Source organism: Dipteris shenzhenensis, chromosome 24, assembly GCF_047967505.1.
Source record: "Dipteris shenzhenensis isolate YYH24624 ecotype China chromosome 24, Dip_SZ_1.0, whole genome shotgun sequence".
NCBI lineage: Eukaryota > Viridiplantae > Streptophyta > Polypodiopsida > Gleicheniales > Dipteridaceae > Dipteris > Dipteris shenzhenensis.
In genome coordinates this window covers 26,916,420-26,931,175 of record NC_141619.1, presented here as the reverse complement: position 1 = coordinate 26,931,175, position 14,756 = coordinate 26,916,420, and positions in this window count along the sequence as shown.

Genomic DNA, 14,756 nt, shown 5'->3' with positions numbered 1-14,756 from the left:
GCCAATCATAGCTTTCCTCAAGGGAGATCGATAGAGACAAGGGGTCACTCTAGGCATAGTTTAGCAGTTTCAGAGATCGAGTAGACCCTTGGGACGTCAACTCAATATGTAATATGTTACTACCCTCATCCAGAATCCAGCATATGGAGGGACAAGGTCCATATATAATATGCATGGATTTCCTTAAAAATTTTCAAATATGCAAGGGATATGAAAATTTCATGTTCCCCCTTCCACAAAATATAAGGTATATACTTTGAAAAATATGCAAGCTTTTTAGATTTGTACATATTTTTCATAATATGTGAGGCCCAAGGCGGGGGTCTTTTGGATGGGGGGGGGGAAAACAAAAAATACACTAAAATATGAAAACCCATATCCTTTTAAATTAATGTAACTTTTTCATATGTTACCCAAATTTCAAGGGTTAGAGACATATTTAAAGCTCATTTAATGTAGAACACAACCATGTTAATTGGAATACTTTCTACTCATGGAATATTATTAAATTCATCTAATACTCAAGATTTTGATAGGTTTTCTTACTAAAGGGAGTTGGCGCTCCAGGAGTAGACCGCGCTCCTTGCCACAACATGAGATAGCTCGATAGATGCAAATCCGAGATATCTTCACAGCTCACCGGAGAGCCACCACAGTGTTAGGCTTGGCTTTCTAGTCCAAGCTCTTAGTTTGCTTCAGTTTGTATTTGTTTCTTATTTTTCTTGAGCTCTTGAGCTCATTAGATCAATATAGATTAGAGCTCAATAAGAGACCTAGCGCACCCTTTGCTCCAGTCCATTGAGACATGTATGAGTTTTATTTTTGTGTACTTTGTCCCATAGGCCTGCTAGGCCTCCCATGGATGTTAATACATCTGTGTGTGTGTGTGTGTGTGTGTGTGTGTCTCCCCCTCCCTCTCTCTCTCTCTCAGAGGATACATAGGAAGGATTAGGGCATATAGCTAGACTCTACTTAGAGCATGATCATGAAGTTTTTCTAGCTAGATCATATGGACCAATAGATCACTCATTGTCAGCAAGGCTGAGATCCAAAGCTAGTGACCCCACAAACTCAAGTGCAAGTTGATGCATAGATCATGCTTTGAGATCTCATCTCCATCTTCACTATTTCAGGGACATGATTGACGAGGGTTACAATGGCCTTTGTTAAATGTAGAGCCACCACTAGGAGAGCACGGTGGGTCAGGCACATGGACCGTTGTTAGTGCTTTAAGCTTCATGCCATTGCTACCTCATTCATCGTCGAGCTCCATAGGCCTAGATTTCTCTCATATATTAGATCTCATATAATATGATTATGTTGTATTTAGTGTGGTTGATGATGCCTAATTAGAGGCTCCGTCTTTTCAGCTCATTTTATCGGGCTTCTTTCAATCTCATAGATCCTTTGGTCTTTCAAAGACTTAAAATAAACTCTCTCTCTCTCTCTCTCTCTCTCTCTCTCTCTCTCTCTCTCTCATATGATGAGTTGTTTTAATTTAATGCAAAATATTCCAAATCAAGATCATAATAATAGGAGAGGTCATTGTATGGATGTCGAAGTAAGAACACAGCTTTACTACTTACCTAAAGCTCAAAAGTATACAAAGGCTATGCTTAAAAAATATGTGTCCAAATCCAATTAGTGTCTCTAGTAATGACAATCAAGCTAAGTTGAACAGTTGATATTTAGAATGGCGTAGGGCACATGGAGTGTTGTCACCCTCCCCCCCCCCCAACACACATGCATACATGCTTACTCCCATTATGCTTATGCATGGGTCACCCTTTCTCTTCCTTCCTCTTCTTCGTTGATCTTGTTGCTAATGCACCCCTTCTTTTTCTTATCCCCATCCTCTATGTGTGTGTGTGTGCACGCGCATGCGTGTGCGCAATGCCCCCACATTTGATGTGCATACACATCAATGCCCGTTTCTCCCTCCCTCTTGCTACTCATCTCTATTCTATGGTTTTGGTCCCTCCCACCTATGTTAGTAATCCTTCTTGCCCCCCCATCGATCCTTCCTCGGTGGTGCTTGCACGCACATGTGCGTGCATGCACACACACATGCACATGCACATGCACACGCACACACATACACACATAGAGGCACACGCATACATGCACACACCCCCCCACACACACACACACAGATGTATTAACATTTTTAGGAGGCCTCACGAACCTATGAGACAAAGTACAATGTCAAAGTGACACATGCTCATACAAGCCACTATGGGTTGAGGAAAAGGGCTCACTAAGACCCTTCACTGAGTACTATACTAAAGTAAGCTTAGAAGTACAAACACAAACTCAAAGTCCAAAAACTAGGGACTAATAACTAGACTCAATCTAAAAATTGGAGTCAGAAGAGATAGCTAGGTGTCATAGAGGCTTTCTTGTGAGCTGCAAAGATATCTCGTATCTATGTGGGATAGGTCATCTCATACTATGGTGGGGGACGTGGTCTCCATGATCTCAGTATCCAGTGGACCATATTGATAGTGACACCTCTAGTCGGATGGTCTCCATCGACTAAAGCTATGATAGGTTGGACCTTCATCGTGCATGCTCTAGACCACTGCATCGTGCATGGCTCTTGTGTCTCTAGCTACATCCCTCCTCCTCATCATCTCATCCCACTAATCTATACTACCCTCATGTCATCGATATCCCCTCCTCTACACATGTAGTGGAGTGAATAGAATGCACATGTTGGGCTGGGGAGGAGAGGACATATCGTGTGGTGTCTGAGCCGAGATGTGATAGAGGAATGTCACATAGGTGTGCCACACCTTAGATCTGTGATGGGTAGAGGTGGCTTCCCCTCAGATAAGAGTCCCCATGCAAAGGTGGGGTCAACTCCATGAAAATATTGGCTCACCTCATCCATCCTATGTGAGGAATGTCCACCTCCTATGCATCATCAAATATCGTGAAACTCGTTGTGCCTCAGATCTCGTTAGGTATCCTTCCGTATGAGGTAAGATCTTAGCTCCGGGCACTCATCATCAAACCACTAGTTCTCTGGCATTTTCCCAACTGAGGGGCGAACTATAGATTTGGTTGTAGGGAATGATCTAGCAACAGCATCATGGATCACTCATACTAGTGTGTTTGAGGCAAGAGTGATGTTGACATCATCTTATAAGGGAGTCACTAGCCTGCGGGATAGGTGGCTCATGTAGACTGCATCAAGGGCATGATCAAAATGTACCAAGACTTGGGTAGGGGTAGGTGGATCACCTACTATGTCTGGCAAAGATAGTCAAGGTACTAAATGATAGGCATGAGTGGTTGGCACTAAGAGGGGGGGAGAAGAGACAATGAAGACCTGTACTCAAATCACAAAAGTCGGGGAGCCCATCAAGTAGTCTATGGTGCTACTGCCTGCTCCATGTGGGGAACATGTAAGCCCTCTAGACAATGCCATTACTGAAGACCATTGTATGATCAAGTCATGTATTGCTCCCATCTACAGTAAATGTCTCCCATACCCTATCACATGTGGTGCATCCTTTGAGTGTCTCTCTATCCAGACCTCCACTCCATCTACCTTTGGCATTGGAAGGGTTCTGAGTCAAAATCAAGTAGCTCCATCTATCCATTCCCCATGCATGCGTTGAAGTCACCAAGGAGGAGTACCTCTCCCTATCTGGAAAAATCCACAATGTCCTCATAGATCATCTCATATGGGGAATGACCCTTTGTGATGACCTCATGCGCATAGGATGATGTATCTGGACCAAAATAGCACATTTCAATAAAGGCAGGTTGTGTGTCAGGTGGCTAGAATCGTACCCACCTATGCCGTCCATGATCCTCCTTTTGCATCATAGAGATAAGTGGCCTTAGGTGTGATCTAAACAAGACTAATACCACTCCAAAACCTTGTATCCCACTATCCCTCCTCATCTCCTATTTGAAGGTTAACTCCCAGGTATATCCTGTGACTGTACGTAGTCCTCTTTCAGGACTCTCGTGTGTCTCAATGTAGAATATCATCTCTCTATTGGTGTAAGTCTTTGAGAGGCCCCTTGGGTATGATCGTAGGGTGCCATTACAATTTCATACCACTATTTTCAATACATGTTGTCCCCTCACGCCATGGCCTAGGTGCCGTCAGTGCTGTCCCCACCTGTTTCTACTCCTTTTTCTTTCTTTCTCTAATTATGACATTTCCATCTTCACAGACATGCCGCTTTCCTTCTTCTTTGGCTGCCATGACACGTATCATACTTTTCAATGTGGCTCTCATACTTTCAATTCTCTTGCTACTGCAAGAGTGTAAGATCATCATCCCGGTATGTTTTGATACCTTTCAACATGGCTCTCATGCTCATGAAAGTGGATCTATTTTTGGAAGTCTTGAACTTAATTATGAGCGGCCTTGTGGCTGCGTCATCCATTCCCACTCACCATGTAGCCTCAAAGGTGAGGTTGATCCCCATCTTCATCACGAGTGCCTTTGCATAGGCCATGAGGTATCACACATTGCTAGGCCCCTTACCAACACATTTAGGGCTTTGTTGCCTCGTCTTTTCTCCTCCTCTAATGCGTAAAAAATGAATCCCTTCTTTGAGGTTGATGCACTTTTCTTTCTTTCTTTCTTTTAATGCACTTTCTCAACTTCCTCTTTCCATTCTTAGAATTTCTTTTCCCTCTGTTATTTGATGCGTGAATTCTGCATGTTTTCCCCGCATATTAGATTGAATAGTAGCCATCTCCTTTTTGAAAGTTTCATTTGCTAACTTGAGCTCTTTGTTTTGTTTCTATTCCTCTTGTTCCTTGAGGGATTTGACATGCTCTTTGATATAATGCAACTCTTCATTTAAAGGTGGCTAGAATTCACCTTCTTCCCACCATGTGCATGCCTTCAATGCTTCATTCCCTGCTTTGAGGATGGCAACTTGTCCTTCTAAATCCTTGATGAGTGAGGCATGGTAGCTAGCTTTTTCTTCAATTATTCAATCCATATCTTCTTGCATTTGCTTTAATTGAGCTTTCCATTTTGTTTGCATCTCCTATTTCCACTTGTTCAAGTCCCTCTACATATGTTCCTTAACTTGTGTATAAAATCTTGAGCATCTCCCTTGTTTCTCCCAATCCTTTTCTACAGTGACTCAATTTCAGTGTCCTACATTTTGATAATGTCCTTAGTTGCAAATATACAAGCTTTGGCATTTGCATAATCAACTTTCTGTATGTTTGCCCCAATGACACTACATTTTTGTTGTTTCTCCCCTCATGTTTTTTTGTCTAGTAAGTTATCATCTTCAAACTTCGAATCCAAGATTGTTAGTGTTGTGAGTGAGAGAACTTTGCTGAATCTGAATGCATTGTACTTACACCTTTGACAGGTACAAGAATGCATGTTCTAAGGCCGACTATCCACTCTGGAAGTTCAAGATGAAGACCATCCTAAGCGCATTATAAGCTTTGGGACACTACTACTAGGGTGGACGTGAGGCCGGTTGTGAGACCGGATCCAGCCAATGCAGGACAATAGATAGACCAAGTCATTATTAAAGATTTGACCTTCTAATGTGACATTCTCTGCTTCTATTTCCAAATCCCAATCAACATGTCACCACAGCAGAGGAGGCATGGACGGTCTTGAAAAATGAGTACGAGACCATGAATCAGACGCGGATTCAGAATCTGGAGACTCAACTCACAAACGAGAAATTGTTTGAGTCTGAAGCGGCAGAGAAGTTCATCACCAGGGTGAAGAATTTGCGCGATCAGATGACCGCGATCGGCATCACCATCACCAGTGAGAATCTAGCACGAAGATGTATACAGATTCTCCCACCAAAGTACGATGATCTTGTTACGGCGCTGAATACGTAGAATAGAAATCCGCCCCTCAACTTTAAGGATTTTAGCACAATGCTTCTGGAAGAGGAGATGCGTCAAAAGACGAGGACTGGAGAAGATTCGGCTTTCTACACTAGATCAAAGAAAGGTAAGGGTAAGGACTCTGGTAACCCATCTTCTTCTTATGATAAAAAGAGAAAGAAGAAGATCAAGTGCTTCTATTGCAACAAGGTAGGGCACAAGCAGAATGAGTGCCGAAAGAAGATTGCAGATGAGAAGAACGGAGTAAAGAAAGAGTCCAGCAACAGCGTGTAGGCAGTACCAGTAGAGCTATTCGTCACAATTAAGGAGATTTGCATGGAGGCAGTTCATGTACCTTCAGATGAACCTTGGATCATTGACAGTGGTGCATCGCGCCACATGACCAGTCGGAAGGATTGGTATACCTCTCTACAGCCGGTAGGGAATGACATCCTGGTAGCAGTCGGCAATGATGCAAAATGTCCAGCAAAAGGAAAAGGTACGATTGCTCTCAAGTCAGATGGAGTTGTAAAATAGTTGTCCGATGTTCTTTATGTGCCAAATATCAAGAGGAACTTGTTGTCCATTTCCGCGATCATGGATCGGGACCTCAAAGTTCAATTCGATAAGAATGGTGCACAGATTCTGGATCTTCAAGGGAAGGTCATTGGTAAAGGTACACGGCGCAACAACATCTATGAACTCCTTGTTATGAAGGAGCATAGAGTCACAACCTTACAAGTCATGTGAATGAGATCAAAGTCACAAATAAATGCATACAAGGTATTTCAAACAAATGATGTGGACACAATGGAATCCATTATTTTCTTCCCAAACTTTCATCATTGAGAGCATCTACATGAGACCTAGAGCATATTTGAGTTTACAGGGCCATGATGCATTGAAAGAATTGTTACAAACCATCCTATGAATTTTTCTTCAAGTAGTTTATTTATTGTATGCATAACCAGACCTTTGGGAGGAGACAGAAATGTATCTTGGAGTGAGGAGGTCCAAATAGGAGAGATGAAAACCTAGAGTGGCAATATAGAGGGCTTAGATAGGAGTTTTGTTAGCAACAAATGATCCTAGTGATAGCAGAAGTGAGAGAGGGAGAGAGAGAGAGGAGTGCACATGATATAGCTACATGTACACTAAGTTATATTGAATGTAACATGAAGATATATGTGTGAACCCCTTAGGGTTAGGGTTAGGGTTGCCCCTAATTCCCTAGAGGTATGGTGCTATTTACACCATCCTCAACACCCCCTCTTAAATTGCACTGGGTAAGTAGAAGGTGCATGTACAAGACCTTTTTATGTTTTGTTTGGTGCATATGATAGTATCAAAAACTGGAAAAGAAAACTGAAAGAAATTAGAGTAGTATGTGCATAATTGTAAGAGAAGGATGCAAGAAATTGGTTGCATATTTGTCTTGTAAAGTAGATCAAGCTCTAACTACGGACATCTATAAAATACTAAAGTAAGCATATGGAGAAATATAACCATTTGCTTAAGAGATTGGGGTGGATCGCTAAGGTTTAACAGTATGATGTTGATCAATTATGTGAATAGGCATGACTATATATTTGAGCCTACCAGTAGTTGAAAGAAATCCAAGTAAGTTTGCCATCTTAAAAGCTTTCAACACTCACATATACACAATCCACAAAAAAATACACCCAAAAAAAGTTAATTTATGTTGTTTAAAAAGACTCTCATGTGGCATTTCGGTCCTAAAATGCCACGTGGCAAGTTTTTTTCAGGCATAAAATTTGTTTCGACCATCAAAATGCCATAAGAGAGAGATAGACAGACAGACAGAAGGGGGGGGGGGGGGGAGGTAGGGGGGAGATCCATAAGGGAGATGTCATAAGAAAGAGAGAGAGAGAGAGAGTGGGGGGAGGTAGGGAGAGAGAGCATGTAGGAAGGAAGGTTGGAAAGAGTGTGAGAGAAAAGGAAGGAAAGAGGGAGGGGGCAAGAGGGAGGGAGAGAGAGAGAGAGAGAGAGAGAGAGAGAGAGAGAGAAGGGAAGAATGTTAGACTACCACTTGGGATCCCTAGAGATGCTGAGTGCCAAGGGTCCCAATCCCCATCTCCTAGCCATGTCAAGCCTCCTCTCCCCTCCAAAAGGTCCATGGTCACAATGTGCCAATATATCCAAGGCCACAAAGGGGGCATCAATGCTTATGGGATTAATTCCCACATATGCCATGTGTCTTGAAGCACGATGCCTGCCACAGTAAACCATGCTCTGCTAGCTCACAACCAAGGGGTGAAGGTCACCCCCTTATGTGGACAAACCCTGAGGTAAACACATCAGGCTAACCAAACCTGGTCATGACCCAACACAAGATCGCACCAATCAAGAAAGGCCAATCGTTGCCACTAGATGCCATAAGTAGTAGATCTACCAAAGACCATAGGAGCTAACACATGTTAGGGAGTCATCAAGAGCTTCCACCACTGTAAATTGAGTCGCACTTCAAATTCACCACACGAATCACAACAATTCACCACCAAAGAGCCCATGATTGCCATGTGTCATCCATACAGGAGCCGTGCCAAAATCCACCACAGTCCATAGTCTAATCAACTACTCTGATACCATGTTGGACTACCACCTGGAAACCCTAGAGACATCGAGTGCGGTGGGTCCAAATCCCCAGCCTCCTTTCCTCCCCAAAAGGTCTCGAGAGGGATAAGAGAGGAGGATCACAATGTGCCAAAATATACAAGGCCCCGAAGGGGACACAAATGCTTATAGGGATTAATTCCAAGATATGCCATGTGTCTGAAGTGTGACGCCCACCAATAAACCATGCTCCCCTAGCTCCAACCGAGGGGTGAAGGCTAGCACCACCAAGGGAAGGAGAGAGAGAGAGAGAGAGCATGGTAGGAAGAGAGAGAGTAAAATTGAGAGAGAGCATGGTAGGAAGGGAGACGTGGGGAGGGAAAGACAGAGGAGGAGGAAAAAAGGGCGGTGAGGGCATGTGCATACGTGCATGTGCACACACACACCCCTCTTTTCAATGCTCTTGCATCATTACCATACATGTGCTTAAACTTTATAGCATGAAATAGACCTTTGAGTGCCAAATCGGAAATCTAAGCAATTCAACAGAAAGATCTTGAAATTTGGGTAATCTTAATTTTTGAACCACCTCAATCAAAGTTATTCATCAAAAGTTATCACCCTTTGAAGTTTTGTCTTTGTCTATGTGAAAGGGCCCCCCCCCAAAATGCCATGTGGCCCTCCCCCCCGCCTTCACATATACATAGCCAAAACTTTAAAGGGTCATAAATTTTGATACATAATAAGATTGAGAGGAAAATTACTCAAGAATTCAAGCTCTTTTTGCTCATGTGCTCAGATTTGGGATTTGGCAAAAAAGTAAAGGTCTATTTCAAATTGTTGGCCACAAACATGACTCAAAAATCACACCAACTAGAGAGGGTCCCAGTCCCCTCCCTCCTAGCCACGCTACCTCTCTCACTCCCCAAAAAACCCAGTAGGATTGTGAGAGAGTCTCCACAGCTGCTTTTATATACCTTAAACATTGTCAGCACCCCATCCTTATGGGATTAGTATTTTCTTCATCCACGTGTTATACAAAGCCTACTTGAGGCATTATTCCTTCAAATAGATGCCTTATCTTATTAGCCATATATATATGTATATATATATATATATATATATATCCTTATGCCTTGTGAAGGGATTTGGACCACACAACCCACATTCCAACACCCCCCCATGGGTCAAACACCTGAAACAACACCCTAGCCTTGAAACATGGGATCTTGGGGCCACAAAATCGATTCCCACCAAGGTTAACCTATCATAGGGCTACAAGAGCTAACCAACAAATCTGGCCACTCTAGCCAACACACACAGACTACACAAGCCATCAATCCTAAGTCAACTGCCTTGAAAATCATATCAATTACTACCTAAACTGCCTTTCTACTATCAACAAAATTAGCTCACAATCTTGCTCTTATCCAAACACGTCTACTTGCAAACATACCCACTTTGTGTTTTTAAGAGTGATGGGTCTCCATCAAGATGAGCACATATTCATCCATGTTCATCAAAATGAGCACATGCTCATCCATCAGCTTGTGCTCTCAATGAAAGAGGTGGCTATGTCACTATCTTAAAAGCAGACTTACCCATGACTATGTGTGAATGATAATGCAAAATCACAATCTACTTCAAGGAGAGATTTTGAGATGTGAATGTGTGACTTATCTAGCAAGACTCCATAGTATAATATCTCAAAAAATTACAAGTTTTTTTAAATTTTCAATTTTTAGTGTATTCCATAGTCATTCATGTGTGGAGTTTGCTTTATTATAAGTTATCTCAAGTTTTAAATTCAAGTGAAAAAAGTTCTTTTTTAGTGGTTTATTTTGAGTGTATGGACAATATTCATGCCAATCCTTAAATGTGAAGGTGAGACTTAATATAATCATGTGTTTAGAATAGAGGGCAAAGAGATGGGCAGAGACTAAGAGAATACCATAGTGCAATAGCATTGATTAATGAAGACTAATAGTTTCTTTCTATAGAATGAGATGGAGAGAGAGAGAGAGAGAGAGAGAGAGAGAGAGAGAGATGCAATAAAATTGACAAGAAAAACTAATTATTTATTTCAATGGTAAGGGGGCAAATAGACAGACAAACAGAGAGAGAGATGGTGCAATAACAATGAAGCAATTATTGTGTTCATTACTAACAAAAGTCTCTCATCCATTACATTAACAAACTTGCAATGGCTAAGATCAAATGGGATGAGATGGAAAAATTATATGCTGATAAAGCAAAGAACTCAAATTTTGCTTTATAGACTGAGCTTCTTAGACTTGATTTTACTCAAGGTGATCTTGGCGTCTTTGTTTCTTGTGTCATGAATAGGCTTATGGCCCCAGTTGCCATCCTTCTTAATGCCAAGGTCAAATCATGCTCTAATTTGGTCTCAATCTTGAAAAATTACCTAATCCTACTCTTGATGGTGTTATCTCTTCTCTTTTTTATGAGGAGAGGCAGAGTAAGTCCACTGGAACATACACATTGGGAATTTCAACCCTTAATGAAACACTATATACTCAAACTACCTCCTTCAAATGTTCTTACTGAGCAATAAGGTCAACAAAAGAATAGGATGAAGAAAGAACAATGTTAACCCACGAATGAGCACAGAGAGAGCATGCATGTGTATTTGCGGATGGGAGGTAGGATGAGCTATTCAGGGATGATAATGCTCCATGTGCCCTACGCTATTGCAAGATTTTCCTATAGATACCCTTTCCTAGAAATGTTAGTATGAAAAAAAAAATTGATTAAGGCACAAACTTTTTAATCATGAATTTGCTGTTTACATATCAATTTTAGGTAACAAGAAAATGACCTCTCCTAGTATTAGTTAAGTGCCTAAAATAGTTCATATCATACAATATATATATATATATGTATGTATGTATGTATATATATGTATATATATATATGTATATTTATATATGTACATCTATGTATATATATATGTATATATATGTATATATGTATGTATATGTATATATATATGTATATATATATATATATATATATATATATATATATAGAGAGAGAGAGAGAGAGAGAGAGATGTATTTTTGTCTATGGGAGGATTTGGTGGCCTATGAGACAAGGACATTAGAGACTCTCGACTCTCATTCCTCTATCATCACAACTGCATGGCGCACTCAAGGGACAAACAATAGAGGAGATGGAATTTGGGAACCATGTGAGTTGGTAATATGAGCCCCGCATGTGCTTCGACCAAGTATTCTCAATACCTCTTTTAAACAAAAAACGAGCAGCTCATCCTTCTCCCGCGCTACCTTCTTGGATATTTACTTTGTAGACGAGATTTGGGGAAGGTGAGGGAAGAAAAGGAAATCTACATCTCACACTTGTAATTCACAGTATTCTGGGCACACGAAATTTGAGTGGAGAGCAAGCTTATTATGGGGGAGTTTTCTTTCTGTGTATACATATTACGAAAGAGTAGCTGCATCTATTTTGTGGCTTTCTATAGAGTAGCCAAAGTGCAATCACTTTATGCCAAACTGTAAGTATTTGTCTCACTATACATTCACAGAAGCCCATGAATTCATGAGTTGTTGCACTCAACAGTCGCTAGGTAATCCACAGATGCTCCACTGGTTCTACTGGCTTCACTAGCTTCACTAGTCCATGTTGCCCCTCACGAACCACTACGGGGGCCTACTGGTTCCGCCCACTAAGAGCTCAAGGCAAGATACATGCCCAAGGTTATCTGCAATATTTTAAAAAAGATTTATACTTGCAAACCTGATTGATATGAAATAGTTTGTAAGCCCATCTCTAGCACACTACATCTTTAGCTTTCTTGCCATTTAGCTTGCATTACATCTCTGTATATGGATGCTCCTTCTTGAAAGGTGACCAGTCTATGGAGTGATGAATAGTTTCTAGGTGGGGGATCCGGTTGCCTACATGCCCTACTTCAACAAATACTTTTATCTCCTTCCACTTGAGGTGCCTTCTATTTTGTGTGATTGTTTGTGGGTGTGGGTGTGGGTGTTTGTTGGTGTGTGATTGCTTGGTTGTTTTCATGTGAGGTGTCTTCGTTTGTATATTTGGGTGTGTGTGATGTCCAACAACATGAGTATTCGACTTTGGCTCTTGAGATGCAACTCTTAGACAAGCCGTGGCAATAGTCAGTTATATCTGGTAGCATCTTTGGAGACGGAGTCTATCGATGCAATGTTGTATACTTTCCATACTCTGCACACTACTGGTTGTTACATGAGTACTGAGTTGACCCACTCCTTCCTTGCGATGACATTCTCACATGTTTTATTTCGTCTTGCAATGGGATATCTTTTTCTATTTCAAGATGGAATTCTCTGACTCAGGAGCCATGACCAAGATAACTCTTTGCTTCTAATCCTTTTGGAGCTCCCTTGGACATCGGTTTTCCTTGTAGTTTCTTGGGCCTACCACTATGGGCATGGTGTTGCAAGGCTATTGGTTACTTTTCTCACTTGTCAATACATTATGTATTATGAAGCGACAGAAGAATTACTGGTAACACTATACGTTGAGATCTTAAAGAATTTGCCAAAGGATGAATGTGGCCAGTAAGTCTTTTGCCAGTAGCTACACTGTTCTTCATATGTGATTCTGGGACTCATATACAAGGCTTAAGGTGCCATCTTAAGGAGCATCTCAACTCTATTTTTGCAGTTTGATTGCTATTTTTACCTTTAGATTATTTGATCGGTATACTAGAGCCCTAGGGCTTACACTTTGGGACTGTATTTCTCTTTGTATCCATCAGTTGCCTTCTTGTAATGGCTTTCTAGGAATAGGAGCTACATTAGCAATGACTAAATGAATAGTAGACGTGCAAGGATCCTTCTCATTCTTAGTTTGGTGAATGATTGAGCTCCGTTCACACTGGTTTGAGTGCCATTCTCATAATAATCTAATGTTGTGGATCTACCCTTGAGTAGCAATATGGGAAGGATTCGTCATCCACTATTATTACCAGTCATTTTTGAGGATGGGATGCCCGAGATGCATTAGAACAGCTAAATTCTACTACATCTTTCAAAGCAGTTGATGCCTCATGAGAGAAATGGACCCCTCTGATCACTCTCACACTGCTCTTGGAAAACATCTTCAAAGGCACGAAGGACATCATAGGCATCATATTTCAGCATTTGTTCCTGGCTATTCAAACATCACAGTTTTCTAGTACATGGTTGCATATCTGTCCCACATGAAGGCATATCTACATTAGCATCAAATGCATGAGCCATTGCTTGTGGCTGGAAATAGACATCACCATCATGTGATACATATGCCTTTAGAGCTTGCTGCTCATTACATGTGACTGGCTGCTCATCCATATGCACCACATGCTCAATAAGTTCAACTGCTATTGTTTTAGAACATAATCGTGGGACTCTACATTGTGTTGTTGAAATGCATTACGGGAGGTCACTTCCATTGCATGACCATGATGTTGATCATCTCCTTAAGAGTCACCCTAAGTGGCAGCCTATCAATTTTGCATTTTTTTGTGGAACATTTATATCATCATGCTCTTGTCTGACTAAATGAAATCATATGTCAACCATGCAATTGGATTTGGTTGGTCCTTGGTTGGGGGCAAGGGTAATTGCCCTTGCAATCTTTTGACATATATGTGAACTATGCTTTATAGAGAAGCTCATTATAGATGATTTATCTATATCTTAATCAAATTTTCTATGTTTTGAAATTGAGTTGTTAGAGGCCATGGATACTGAAGTCTTTCTTACCATATATTAGACATGTTTTGGAATGTTTGCTATTACAAAAGGACATAGCATTGGCCCCTATGACCTCTAATTAGTTCACTACACTTAGAATATCTAAAGGTTTTATATTTTTCTTGAGACTTTCAAACTTTCCACCTCACTTCTCTATTTCCATAAGCACTAGATGAGTTCTACTACTGGCTACAACTTCTTATGATTGGAAGAAGAGGTTATTGCTAAGTCTCTCTTAAAAAAACCCATCACTAAATAGAAAAGGGATTTCCTTTTAAAGATCCCATATTTTTTGGGGGTTCCATATAACTTTTTCATAGTGGTTTTCATCTCTCTAGAAACATAATAGAGAGACCATGTAGTAATGTGACTTATGTATGTTAGATGGCCAACCATTCGCATTGGTATTGTATGGAGTACCCCCTTACCCTTTTTGGAGTATGGTAACAAATGCTTTTATGCAAATACTACATTTCTTTTCTGAAAATTGACATTACATTGATTATTTATGCCAACCTTGAAGTATCTTTGGAATACAATGATGCCAAGATTTGATAAATGTTAAATCTA